At 38.4% G+C, this 14,891-nt stretch overlaps 1 long non-coding RNA gene across 3 annotated transcripts in view; it reads left to right on the top strand.

The window, feature by feature from the left end:
• LOC141380185 (uncharacterized) overlaps positions 1–13,916 on the top strand; it is a 70,486-nt gene extending 56,570 nt beyond the window's left edge. For 2 of the 3 annotated variants that reach the window (XR_012397804.1, XR_012397805.1), the window contains one exon: positions 10,057–13,916. This is a non-coding gene — a long non-coding RNA (uncharacterized lncRNA). The remainder of the gene's footprint in view (positions 1–10,056) is intronic. The other variant, XR_012397806.1, reaches the window with a different exon arrangement.
• Positions 13,917–14,891: the final 975 nt, after the last annotated feature.

The raw sequence follows: 14,891 nt of genomic DNA, 5'->3' as shown, positions 1-14,891 counted from the left end.
AGTGTTAGCTAGTTTTAGCTGGTCTTAGCTGGTCAAGCTAGTCTTAGCTGGTTTTAGAGGGATTTTGGCCACTTTTTACTGTTCTTAGTTGGTCAGGTTGGTCTTAGCTGCTTTTCGCTGGTCTTAGCTGGTTTTAGCTGGTCAAGTTAGTCTTAGCTGGTTTTAGCTGGTCAGGCTGGTTTTAGAGGAATTTTGGCCATTGTTTAGCTGGTCTTAGTTGGTCAGGTTGGTCTTAGCTGGCAAGCTGGTCTTAGCTGGTCAAGCTGGTCTTAGCTGGTTTTAGATGGTCAAGCTAGTCTTAGCTGGTTTTAGCTGGTCAGGCTGGTTTTAGAGGGGTTTTGGCCACTGTTTAGCTGGTCTTAGTTGGTCAGTTTGGTCTAATCTGGTCAAGCTGGTCTTAGCTTATTTTAGCTGGTCAGGCTGGAGGGGTTTTTTAGAGGGGTTTTGGCCACTTTCTTGTGGTTCTTAATTTTTTAGGTTTGTCTTAGCTGGTTTTAGCTGGTCAAGCTGTTCTTAGCTGGTTTTAGCTGGTCAGATTGGTTTTAGAGGGGTTCTGGCTACTTTTTAGCTAGTCTTAGTTGGTCAGGTTCGTCTTAGCTGGTCTTGGCTGTTTTTAGCTGGTAAGGCTGGTTTCAGAGGGGTTTTGGCCACTTTTTAGCTGGTCTTAGTTGGTCATGTTGGTCTTAGCTGGTTTTAGCGGGTCAGGCTGGTTTTAGAGGGGTATAAAATTACCAAGCAAACATTAGGCATGTTGCACACCTTTTAACCGTGCTTTTGCAGTCTGAAGTAACTTATAGAACTTTGTTGTTGAGCCAAAATTGGTGACCAGCTTTAGAGATTAATTTTAGACTGTGTAAGTTATGTAAAAATTACAGTTTGCAATTGTGACGTGCCATTTGAGTGTCATGCATCATTGGGAATTTCAGAATAGCCAGCTTTCCACTATCAGGTCAAATGATTCTAACCTTCCATTCCTTGCCGATCCACCTCGAAGTCATGCATGGATACAGTTTAATTTTCCGTGTTGCTGATGATAACGGAGCTCTCTGAAATGTAATAGAATTGCTTCAGTTGTTGCCTTGGTAATGCAAGTGTAAAGCGAACAACGATATGGACAAGAACCAGATGTTTACTCCTTTTTCTGATTTTTACTTCACTGAATAACAATAAATAGGTAAATAGCACACTTCTGCTCATAGCCAAATATGGAGAAACTGGCAGCCAGTCAACAGAATGGCAACATCACTGCAATGTACTGTATTTTGAGAGACTCAGAGGTCATGATTGATCTCCCTATTAATGATGTTCTGACCATTCAAAATCCTAATACAGTATGTACACCTGCAGATCTCCACGATGGACATCCAGTGTTCTCCAGCCCCTGAAGCGTAGACTGCAGCTTCACACAAGAAGTTTGGCCAGAGGAGAACTGAGCCTGTTTTCTCTGGAGGTTTTTTCCTTCACTTTCGTCAATTGCCGAAGTTTGTTCCTGGCCACTGGCTTGCTTGGTTTAGGAATTGTGAAGCTGCACATCGATGGATTTGCTCTACAGTGTTTGGACTTTCAGCAGTGAAAATTAAACCACTGAACTAAATTGAACTTCAACTCTGAAAACTGGACTGACATGGTTTCAGTTTACTACAACTTCTGCTTATTCTGCTTTGACACAATCAACATTGTAGAAGCGCTACAGAAATAAACATGAATTTAAGTAAAAGTATGTGTGTTTTTGACCCCTACAGTGTGTTTAGTGAAGATCTCATCATTTTCATTATTAGCTCATTCAGCATAAGGCACATAAAAGCAGCATGCCATCTTCAACAAGTTTTATCTGTGGTGGCATATTTGTCGTTTTCTCATCTGATCATTTCCAGCATTTCACAGGTATTCTCTAAATGTTTAGTGCATACAAGGTCAGCCTTGTTGCCACTTTGCAGCTCTTATTGCACTACGGCCTTTGATTATCGAAAAAAGACCTGCTTAATGCATCTGATGTTCTGCCACAATGTCCAGCAATTTTCTAGTTCCATTTCATCACAAAGCGAGGTTCTTTTTCGTGTCTTCAAAAAAAAAAAAAAAAAAAAAAAAGAAACTACAGTAGGTTTTTGGAAAAGTGATGTGTATTTGGTGGTGTTAATTGCCTTGGTACTTGTTCAATGGATAATTTGTCTTGTCTGCAGGTTCCACTATATGTGCCTAACTTCAAAATAGGCTGTGGTGGGAAGAAACTCAGAAGTATCGCCTGAGTCACACAGGAACATTGTGTACCAACTTATCAGCAAAGAGAAAGGGACACTAATTTATAATTTCATCGCCTTCCGAGTGACCAAAAGGTCCGTTCTGAAACGGTAGTGAAAATAAAAAGATATCAGACTTAATTTTCAGCTAAGTTAAGGTAAATGGCACTAGTTAGTTAACGTTTTCTTTCCCAAACATGCTTTAGATGCCATTTATTAAACTCAAGTTAATGAACTGATTCTTTCAGTATATTAGACCTGTCATAATACTGAATTTGGTACTGAAATTTATTTAAAAAAGCATAGTATTCACCAGTTCTCAATAGAAATGACTGTGATTGGCCGTGAAGGTCATCAATTCACTGCACTTCATCGACGTTTACATAGTCCAAACACAGACGAGCGAACCTTGATGAATCGACTGATCTTCGCAGGTTTAAGACGCTCCAGTGTCCCTGAATCTGTGTTTGCAATCAGTGTAGAGCGATAAACTGATGACCTTCATGGCCAATCACAGTCGTTTCTGTTGAGCATTGGTGACTAGTATGGCAAATCAGTGGTTTAAGAACGCGCTCGGGCACTTAAATGGAAGTTTTTTTTTTATTTCAATACCGAAACAACATGTTACAGACAACATGAGCATGTGCTACAGAGGACTACATTGTTTTATCGCTGGCCAGGTAACATAGGCTGAAGCAGGGAAACAACCTAGGAAGCCTGAAGCCTAGGAAGACACTTAAGCGTATTACTCTTAAAGAGATTATGATTTTGTTTAATGTCTAATATGCTTTTAATGTTTAAGTTAAACTTAACTGAATGGTATTAAAGTTCTGTTTACACCATATCTGTGTTTTAAAATGCGCAGCAACAGCTGGGGGTTTGTAGTCCACAGCATATTGTTGCAATATTTACAATGCTGATAATCTACTTCGGGGTTTCTTCCCACCACAGCCTCGCTTTCTTGTTTTAAAATGGTGGCCTTGTGAAATAATCATATTCCAGCATATGTTTTATGCAGCGGATGCCCTTCCAGCCGCAACCCCTTACTGGGAAACACCAATACACACTTATTCTCACACACTCATACACTACTGCCATTTTAAGTTCATCCAATTCACTTATAGCACGTCAACATGAGCACACAGAGGAAATCCATTCGAACATGGGAAAAACATGCAAACTCCACACAGAAACTAAGACTCAAACCAGCCACCTTCTTGCTGTGAGGCATGAAACATCGGAACTAGTAAAGTTCTACTTTTCATTAGCAAACAAGTAAAGGTGAGGTAAGATGAGGCAATTCAGATTCTGGCTAAAGGTGCAAGACTAAAGTTGAGTAGAAAAGATGTAGTTGTGGGATACTTTGGAAGAGATTACAGTGATGGATCGAGTGAGAAATTGGGGATAAGCCGTAAACCGATGCAAAAAGGATGGCGTAGCAAGAGAGAAGGTCAAAATCAAAGTGCAGAGAAGTGGAAGAGATGAATCACAAGAAAAGTGGCATGATAGAAGAAAAAAAGAAAGATAGGCATGACTGGCAGGAAGAGGTGAAGATGACAGATGTTAAAAGATGGAGAGACAGACGAAATGAGGTGAAAACAGGAACAGAGGGAGGATCTGATGGGTTCAGAGAGAGAGAGAGTGCTAAGCAGAAAATGAACAAAAAGTGAATGCTTGTATAAATCACTGGCATCATGGTGTGGTGGGTGAATGCTAGCGTGCAGTTGTGTGGTTGTTAAGCTACGATGTAGTTGTAATAGTAGTTGCTATGATGTTACTAACATGTTTTCAGTTACTTGTTTGCCAGAAGTTGGTGCATTTTACTGTAATTTGCTACACGGTTGCCACTGCATTTTAAATCATTTCTAGCATGTCTTAAAGTTGCTAGTTCTGGATTTCTAACTTGACTTACAAGTAGTTAAACTTTTTTTTACTAATAGTAGCATTGGTGTATTGTGAACGTTAGCAGTTGTGTATGTCTCGGTATGAGCAGTGCTGTTTATACAGTACTCTCTGTGTATTGCTAACATTAGGGATTGTTTACTGATGTGCATGTGGCAGTAGTTTATTATTTATTAGCAATGGTATATTGCAAATTTTATCTACTCTTTATTTCTGTTAGCCAAAATGTATTGCTAATGTTAGTAGCATATTGCTAATATTAGCACTTGTGTATTTCTTAACAGCATTATTATGCGTGTTAGAGGATATTTATTTGTTAATTATTGGCAATTGTTACAAATATATTAGCACTACACCGCTAATGTGTGTTTTCTTATGTTACAGCAGGCTACTAGCTAATATTAGAAATTGTGCATATTAGCAATCTGTATAAGCAGTGGTGTATTGCTAATATTAGCAATTGTTTGCAACAAAATGTTAGCAAAACTAAATTCACAGTGCTACTAGTGTAATAAAGTGAATATTAAAAAAAACTGTTGGTAATTTTAAAGGGAAGCAGTGATCTCAATACTTGGATCCGATATCGGTTCAATACCGCATATTTTTGCTGGATCAGGTATCGGTCAGCTGTCCTTGATCCAAATCCGATTCTGCGCATGAGCTATATTCTGAGTAATTTATAAGCCAACAAAAGCCATGAAGGTAGCCTATTACAAGGCACTAGAAAGTTGTCATGTAGGCCTACTATATCTCAAATGTTCTGAAGCCATTCTATAGTTTAATGTGAAATACAGATGAATATTCATGTGGTTTAATTCATGTTCAGTTCAGCGCTTCCCGCCGCTGCGCCTGTCAATCATTCTCTGTCCATTCACAATCCAAACTGCCTGTCGTATTCATGACAACATGAAAAACTTTTTCCAAGACTTTGTTTCTGTTTGTTTAAATAATCAGTGGAGAAATTTGTTGTGTTTTCCATTAAATGGGTTCATTTTGACCTGCAGCATGGAGTTTGTAGGTATTGAGTTTCTAACTCATGTTGTGCTGTGTCTGTTAGATGAGCAGATCGCTTCGCAACACTAGAGAGTAGAGAGGGTTATTACCTGCTCTTCACATACAAAGTAGGCCTACAGATATGGCTACTAAGAAAGTGCGCTTCAGCACACACAATACTGCAATTTGTCAACAGCAGTCACGCGACTTACTGCGGCTGTAAAGGCCGCCTATTCATTTAAAAATAAAAAACCTTTCTGTGCTTTACGCAATAGCCACCAGGTGGCGCAAGGAACAACTGCTTTTCCATTGTCATGCATGTTTAGATGCCAGCATTTGTGTGCTAGAGCGCTTGATTCAGCTGGATTTCATTTTACAATGGCCTGTCTAAAAACAAAAAAAGATTTTAGATATTTACTAAAAAAACAAAAAACAATAAAGGAGTTTTGAAATATTATGTATAAAGTATTTTGATACGATGATATTAGACCAGCTGAAAGCCGAAAGACCAGCTCAAATCCGGTTTATAGTCAAGCGCAGAGGGCGTTGTGCACTTCGCTTACACATTTTATAAAGTTTTGAAATATCTTAATAAAGAATTTGGATAAGATGATTTTAATCAAATCGTGCAAACAGAGCATTTTCCTGGAGAGTGAAAACATCAGAAACTAGGCTACCTTCTTTTCTATCATGCCGCTTTACAAACGAATTGGGAGAAACCAGTGGCACACCACATTCTTAAGAACAGATTTTATTTATTAAAGGTATTAATTCATTGACTTGAATATAATTAAAACTGGCTTCAGACGGTTTAGTTTAGTCTGCTTCAAACCAGCAGGAAAATATCAGGCTTTTCTAAAATACTGGTTATTTTACCAACAATTAGGGTCAATAGTGGTAGCCTATTACAGATTTCAAAGAAAAATCGTAAAATTAAAAAAGGAAATAAAAGCTTGACCACAACAGATCATATCAATGTCATAACGAATGCTCAAATAATGTAGCCCATAGTATATAGCATCATGTTTTTAGTTAGATTGTGTCAGTCTGTCATATACAGTTGGTCAGTAGGTGTGTTATTTTTACCAAAGAAGATATATTGTTTGAGTTTATCATCAGAACTATAGAAACTGAACAAAAAAATAAATAAATAAACACAAACAGTATCTGGATCGGATCTGTATCGGTCGTATTCGGTACGAATTTTGGTATCGAGATCGAATCGGTTCCAAAAAAATTATATCAGTGCATCCCTAGTAGCTTTTATATTAGTGGTGGGATGTTGCTAATATATTAGACTTAAAGAGGTAATGTGTGCCTTCTGTTTAGTTGCCTCATCACTCTCTTACTTTTTCATACTCGAATGTAAGAAATGTCAAGCTAACATGCCAGCATATTACAGCTGTCTAATGAACACAGCTGTTCGCCTCATTTATAGCCCTTTTTTCATTTTTTATACATTTCCAGAAAGTAATTTTTGACATCAGATACCATTTTAATAGCTCTTAACACATTTCTTATATGGAGAAGTCAGCAGAGACCCATCTGGCATGTTTACAATATTGCATGACAAACTGATGCTTCTATTTTGAGTGAATACAAGTCCATCACTTGCTTTTGGACATCGATTGCATGCGTGTACATGTCTGTAAAGTTAGAACAAATCCTGGCAGTTAACTACCCAGGTAGCAAAGAATTCTGGCCCAGATTTGGCATGAATCTTGCACAGCAGGCATTCATCCGGCACTGGCATACAGCGTGTGGGCCAAACATGACCCGGATTTGGCAGAGGCGGCACACAATACTTGGGCCAAATATCAAATGTAGTATTTGGCCCACATGCTAACAATGGATATGTGGGCCATGTAAGTTTGGCCTATTTTGACCCTCATTTAAAATACATTGTAATTATTTTTGAATAAAGGGAAAAAAATCTGCCAATCTGGTTGATTCGAGAAAAAGCACACCCATAGTGAACCTAAAGGCAAGGCTTTATGGGTTTATCAATTTCATTGCAGTCGTGACACATCAACAAATCTGGCCCAGTTCAGGCCCAGTTATGGGTTATTAAATTGGCTGAGACTTGATATGGGAGATATGGTCCATGTTTGGCCTTTGTCTAGAAGCCAGACTTGGTCCAGTCATGTACCGTAATTCACTGTGGCATGTGGGCCAAACAACAGCTGTTTGTGTGGGCCAGAGATATTTTGCTATGTGGGTACTAGTTCAAGCATAGGAATTTGTGTCACCAATGCAGACAACATGTTGTTTTAAACTATTAAATCTTTTTTAAATTCAACCAAAAACATAATTGAAACTACTACTAAACTATTACCTAAACAGGTCATGGACTTCTGGGAAAACTCACTTTGTTAGAAAGAGTCTACAAACACTGCGTTTGAGAGCTGTTGTTACTCACTATGATTAGAATTTGATGGAAGTGTTTTTAGTTCAACAACAGACAGCTTATGCATGAGATCTACAATACACACACACACACACACACACACACACACACACACACAAAAACCCTTCAAGCTTTTCATCCAAACAGCATGAAGTTGAAAAATGGCTACCGTGAGTCATGAATCTGTGGTTTTACCATGTGGTGCAACTGTAGGTATTGATTTATGCTGTTATTTAGTCTGCGCACGTGTTCAGGGGGTTACTTTCGGTGTGTTTCACAGATACTGGTTTTCCGGTCAAGCACATGGACTTTTCATACAGGAGTAAAGCGAGAAAAGGGTAATTTTGAAACAATGGTGTGTTTTTTTATTGGAATGCATGTTGTGTAAAGCAATAGTTTCGATGAATACTGTGAAACTGACTTTGAGTAAAACTGACACAGGTGAAGAAAGAACATTTGACCTGTCCCCTGACAGAGGATTTTACTGGGGCTTTTAGTGTCAAGGGCCACCAAGAGAGCAGAGACCCAATTCAATAAATGTCAACCTTAATCTGTCAGACGGTGTGAGAAATTGCATCGACTTAAAGGGACCCTCTACTTTTTTGGAAACAGGCTCCATTTAGCCAATTTCCATGTATGGTCGTGTACTAAGACTGATGATAGTATACTCTTTTTGGCATAATAAAGGAACTCTGATTCTATACCATGGCTGCAGCAGGCTCAATGATATTATACAGTGCAGTTACTTAGTTGCCTAGGTAGCCCCTAGCTAGGCAACTAGGTATTTTCCTGTTATTGTTTTGATGCTGCATAATATTGCATCTGCTGCAACCATGGTAGGCTTCAAAGTTTCCAGAATTACAGTATAGATACCAGCCATTCCGTCAGTCATAGGGTGCTTTCACACTAGCACTTTTGTTATGCACCCAGGTTCGTTTGACATCAAATATGGTACATTTAGCTAGTGTGAATGTGTCTTCTGAACTCAGGTGCGCACCCGTGAACCGTACCCAAGTCTGCCTGAAAGAGGTGGTCTGGGGTACGATTTGTGCGAACCCTGGGTTTGGTCCAGACAATTGAACAAAAAAAAATTTTGTTTTGGGGTTTTTTTTTTTTTTTTGGTCTAATCTGAATTAATGATTTATGCTAAGCTAAGCTAAAAATTCTGTCGCCAGACCCAGAGATTAGCTGAACGGATTAAAAAAAATGGGTAAACTCAACAGTTTACCTCTAGAGGTGCTGTAAAATGAGCCTATTTCCAAAAAAATTGTGTGATCGTTTAAATCATTTTGATACCACAACCTAAATCATAGGTCTCAAACTTGATTCTTGGAAGGCTGCAACTCTGCTGTTTTGCTTAAACCCTAATCAAACACAACTGATCCAATTAATCAAGGTGTTTAAGACTACTAGATACTATTAAGCAGGTGTGAGTTGGAGGTGGTTGGAGCTAAACTATGCAGAGCTGCGGTTTTGAGACCATTGACTTAAATCTTTCTAAGACTTTTTCCATCAATAAAATTAATTGCATGATATCCTGATTATCTTATTGTAATGTACCCTATCAATATTTGCTCCCTGGTTACAATTTGTAGCTTTAAAAAAACATTAAATTATTTTTTTCTTTAATAAATACAAGCTGTTATATTTGTTGAATGTAAACCATTGAAACCCATCCTTTGCTCAATCAAGTTGCTGAAACTAAAATTAAGAAGTAAGACTGGTTTTCTTAACTTTATGTACTTTTGCCCCATCATTTATTTCACAAGCTGTCGAAATTAGGGGTGTCCAAACTCTGTCCTGGAGGGCCAGTGTCCTGCAAAGTTTAGTTCCAACAATAATCAGGCCCACCTAGGCTAGCTAATCAAGCTCTTATGCTTTCTAGAAACATCCTTGCAGGTGTTTTGAAGCAACTTGGAACTAAAATCTGCAGAACACCGACCCTCCAAGACCGAGTTTGGCACCCCTGGTCTAAATGAAACACAAATATTATCCCATTTTTCTGGAGCCTTATCTCTCTACATTGAAAGGTTGGACTGGATCCTGGATGAGGCACCACCCCTCCATTCCCAACCATCTTATAAAATCCTCTTTGCCCCAAGCCAGTATTACAACTTTGTGAGAAAAAGGGAGATGGAAAGGGAGAATACGCCTAAATCGTTGCAGTAAATGGGGTCTTTTCAGGATACTACACAGCTGGAGTGATCATTTAAAATGGGAAAGTTGTTTTTTGTACCCATGCATTTGACTATCTGGCCCACTTTACAGCTTAAAACCAAAAGCTACCAAATTGTTGAGCATGCAATTCCAATTTGTTTGGAGTTACAAACCAAATGAGAAATCAGATGTACTCTATTCCAGTTCCTATCTGTCAAACTTTCCCACTTATTCCCAAAGTGAAAGGTTTGCAGGAGCAAGAGCACAATAACTTGATACACTATATCCTCAGGATGTGATGGTTGATTAGCTTTCATATGTTTTTACATTACTTAACGTATGTGTAACTTTGCTTTGCAGGTGTTCTATGGTTTAAAGGTGGAAGTCAGAGTGGAAACGGCAGATTTTCCAGTGAAAGTACTGCCTAAAAATGTGCTAATGAAGTTCTAGAAATGCACACGAGGACCCAGCAGTCGACATCGCAAAATGAAAGCGTTCATCTACGGGAAATGAAGGAGCACGAATTCGGTCGCTCCTTCACACATTCTGTCAAGACAATTTTCGAGGCGAGATTCAAAAGTTGACCTCAGTACTTGAAGCAATGGGATTTTGGACAGTTCTAAAGGAAGTCATAAAGCGGATTTGGCAGGAAACAGAGATTGACGGCTCTAATTGTGGAAAGAGAGCACCCACAGCTCCACAACAGTGCACTGCATGCTGCTAGAACCCCTACAAACAAGGAATGGTTGCGTAATTGCATTTAATGGTTAGTGACTTTACTGCCGCACACAAATTATACAAATATCCAAGTTTTGAATTAACATTCTTGACCCAAAAATGGCTGAAACTTCTTATTCACAAGAACTTAAAGACTCAAATTCAGCTTTTGGCCCAATCCTCTGTAGACTCTCACTCCACTGGTCTTTGTTTGCTGGGGTTCACAGAGGGCGTTCTGGAGTCCAGCAAGCCTGAGAGACCTCTCTTAGAGACTAAAAGACTCAGCTTGAATTGTGTTCCCGCAGATAAATACTGCATGTGATTCACAGTTGTTGGCCACAGATAGAGAGAGGGGGATTACTCACTCCATGGGAAACAGAGGCTCGGTTTTCTGTGGCGGTTTGAAGGCTAAAAAGGGACAGAGAGAGGAGAAACAGACACGAGACGACACGAGAGCAAAAAACTGATATTGACAGGAGAGGAGAGAGAAACAGGAAAAGAGACAAGTGAGGTGAGAAAACGCAAGACCGAAAATAGAAGATGCAAGGTACATCTTAGAAAAGAGATAAGAGGTAATCGTTGAAGACAAGATAAGAAGCAAACAGAAACAAAGTGATGGATATTTGAGAAAACAATAAATAAGGGACAGATGGAAGAAACGTAAATGAGACTAAATGAGAAACAACCTACTAGCGAATAAAAGCAAGATAAGCAGAGACAAGATAAAATATGAGAGAAACTGAGAACTTACACCACCAGACAAGACAATTAGATGAAGGTGTAGCAAAATAGCTGATAAAGACAGGAGATGAGAGAAAGAGTACAGAAAAAGATAAAAGTGAGGTGAGAAAACACAAGAACGGAATAGTTGAAGCAAGGTTTCAAGACAAGAGTGAACTATTAAAGACAAGATCAGAAGCAAGCAGAGATTGAAAGATATATGAACGAAATAAACTAAAAGGAGAAAGAGGAAATAAATTGAAATGAGATAAATGAGAATGAACCAACAAGAGACAAGAAACAAACAAGCTAAGAGACTAGATAAAATCAGAGAGAGAGAGAGAGAGAGATAGGACAGATGAAAAGGATAGTTCACCCCAAAAAAAATTATTTACTTGGTTCCAAATGCTTTAGAGTAGGGTTGGTTTAGTAGACAATGCCATCGTCCATCAAACATCATGTGACCAGACACACATACAGACACAGTCATGCTCTGAGTTCCAGCAATCAGCGGGCTCACTGAGCACAAAAACCCAGAGAGCAGTGCATATCGGACAGTTTATCAAGGATCAACCACTGGATCGTGTCTCACTATATTTGTTTAATGTGATATTTAATTAATCTTTTCTTTATCTTACGACTCTTTGGTCTTTTGAGTCTATCAGGTAAAGCATCACAGAATCAGTACACTGCTTCAATCTTTCGCTTTCACGCTTGTACTTAGTCATTTTAGCGAAAACCTCAGATATTGTTGGTTGGTAGCTGTTGGTTGTGCACCTTTTTACCAACCAAGTTTGTCGACGCCATTATAACGATACAGATCACTCTGCCTGTTCATGCCAGAGTACTGCAGAAAAGTGAATGACAGGTGGTAATTTGTGTGTAACTTATCTTTATTTATTTATGATTTGGTTATGGGTAAAACAAAAACCATGCGGGTCAGGTAGTTGAAACGGTAGGCAACAAATAATTAATTTGTTGTAAATTAATCAATTATTTATAAGCTGCCTACAACGATGATGCCATCGTCCATCTCAATGTTTCACATTAGACATCATACAATGCCAAATTGGACGACATTGCCCAACCCTACTTTTTTCTGTTCAACATGTTCTGAAGAAAGCTAAAAACCTGTAAATATGGACCTCCATAGAAGGAATACCAAATACTATGGATGTCAATGGTCACAGCTTGATAGTTTTGTTAAAAAATATTTCCTTTAATTTGCAACAGAAGAAAGAAACTCATAAAGGTTTGAAACAGGTAAGTAAATTATAACAAAATATTTAATTTTGAGCAAACTACCCCTTTAAGAAGAGATGAAAGGAGTTAAACACAGAGAAATACAGAAGAGGAGACGAAATGAGAGTAGAGGCTTCATCAGCTCATCGCTCATGTCAACAGGGAAGGCAGGACTTTAATCAGCACCAGATGATCAGCAGCCTAAAACGGCCAAGAGTGGACTGAGGAAGAAAGAGAGAGCGGGGAGCGAGCGAACACTAGCGAGAGAGAAAGAAAGGAAAGGATCCCTCCTTTTCCTCGACTAGACCTCCAAAAGGAACAAGCCAGCCCGTTTTCCCAGGAGCCCTGCGGATGTAGACGCTTTCTCCTGAAGTCACCACCTGAGAATGTCTGAGACCACGGCCCACACGGCACCTCGCGTGCGAAGGGAGCTGTGTGAGTGTGTTTGTGTGTCTGCTGCAGACGCAGAGGCCCAACACTGCACCTATGCCAGACGAGGAGAGCGAGAGAACTAGCCCTTTCCAACCAAACCACAGAGCCACAGAGTCTGGCAGTGGCTCCCGGCCAACAGAATAAGCGGAAGGAGGGTGAGAGTAGTGTAAAACAATGGACGAAGGCATAAAAACAGACTGTGTGTACTAGGAGACGGGGGAAAGGTGCTTGGGTGTGCGTTGGGGTTTGGGTGGGTGTGTTGATGGTTGTGTGAGCATGTGCTTGTGTTTACAAGCACTGTAAAACCCGACGCTAAGGCCAATGTTTTGATAGAAAAAAAGCTGTTAATTGCACATTTGGACAGTCATGCAGATGACTTAAAAGTTTCAGTTCTTATTCTTTTAAACAGAAGGTACAGAATGTCCTGTAATCAGACACAATGCAATTGGTTTCAATTGAAAATGTGAACGTGACCAATCAATAGATATTTTGTTTGGTTTTAAAAGGCAGTATTTTAGATCAGATTTCATTTTGAACAGGACTACTTGTAAGATAGTAGTCAAATTATCTGTGCTATCTAAAAAGGATATATCCCAATTCCAAAGGCACTTAGAAGTGAAAACAAAAATGACCACCATATTGAAGTGTAGTTCCAAACCAAAGTGTTTAAAACTGGCCACTTCGCTTTTCAGAATGAGGGATTTTGAAGGGTACAACTGATGGACACTTCAGGAGTTCATGATGCTTATTTTTTTTGGTCAATATTTATAACAATGAACATACAAAGGTAATAACAGAAAAAGAGGAGGCTACAGTAATGAAATGATAAAATAAAAGATATGACGCATCCATTTTCGCAGGAGAAAGGGCACAATAACTTCAAGGGTCAAGAATGACATTCATTTTTAAATTTAGGTGCAAATAGAAACAAATTACTCAAAAAAATAAGTTTAAGGCTTTAAAATAATGTTTTTTTTCATTGTATTATTTCTTGTTTCTTTTGATGTGTAAAGGCCACTGACCATTTTTATCTTAAAATGTGCAAAACGTAAGGAAGTTGACAGAATGACTATTTGGCTTTACAAATAAATGCAAGTATAGTATTTTTCTAGGTAAGTAATGTATTATTTTGAACAAAGTTATAAATAAAAACTTAAAGTTCTAAATACAATAATCAAAAATAAATGACAATTGAAAATACCCACAAACTTACTGTACACACAGGCTAAACACGAACATGAAAAAAATATCCTCAATTTGTATTTATTATTCTGGTTGTTTTTGTTTTTTTAACTAAATTCATAGTTTCCATTCCTTAATGATCTGCTTTTTTAAGAATATTATTTATAATTAAATGTAGTCCTTTCTTTAAAATTCTAGTGTTGTATTAAAACATGATCTACCAACACTATCTCACGGCAAATCGTAACTTTTTAATTTTAGTATAAATTAGTACGATCTCATTCATACAATTTAGTACGATTTCATCCCCCAATGAGGTTGGGTTTAGGGGCGGAGTTGCCACGCCTCCTTTATTAAAATTGTACATTTTCGTACAACTTAATTAGTACGAATTAGACACCAAACTGACAAAGTAAAAATAGTTATGCTTTCTCATTAGATCTGGCTGGATCTAATGTCTCATCTTTTCCACAGTATTCACAAGCTCCATTTCTGTGCTTTTCAATCAAGTATAAAGCGCCATTTAAACCTTTGTGCCTATTTCTTATAACTGTAATAACCCTCTCCTCTTTTCTATTCTGACCCCCAGATCTTATTTTGCCCACAAGTAGATTGTTTTTAAACAGATATCTCCCTTTACTTACCTCGTTTCACTGATTTGCCACATCTTCATGTTTTGTTCGTTAATAGCCACCTTAGCTTCTGACTTGCTAATATTTATGTGTATTTGTATTTGCTGCTTTTTCAATTCCAATATGTGTAGGGACCCATACCATCCTAACAATTAACTCTATTTGATTCATTCTGAACAACGGATGCAGTATTTTAAATAGTAAATCCTCTCTACAGCTGGAATGGCAATAATGTAAACTCATTACTACTGCACTTGAATCCGATGCAAT

This window comes from Danio rerio, chromosome 22, assembly GCF_049306965.1.
Source record: "Danio rerio strain Tuebingen ecotype United States chromosome 22, GRCz12tu, whole genome shotgun sequence".
Taxonomy (NCBI): Eukaryota; Metazoa; Chordata; class Actinopteri; order Cypriniformes; family Danionidae; genus Danio; species Danio rerio.
The sequence above is the reverse complement of the archived record's forward strand: the minus strand, read 5'-3'. Positions and strand labels throughout refer to the sequence as shown.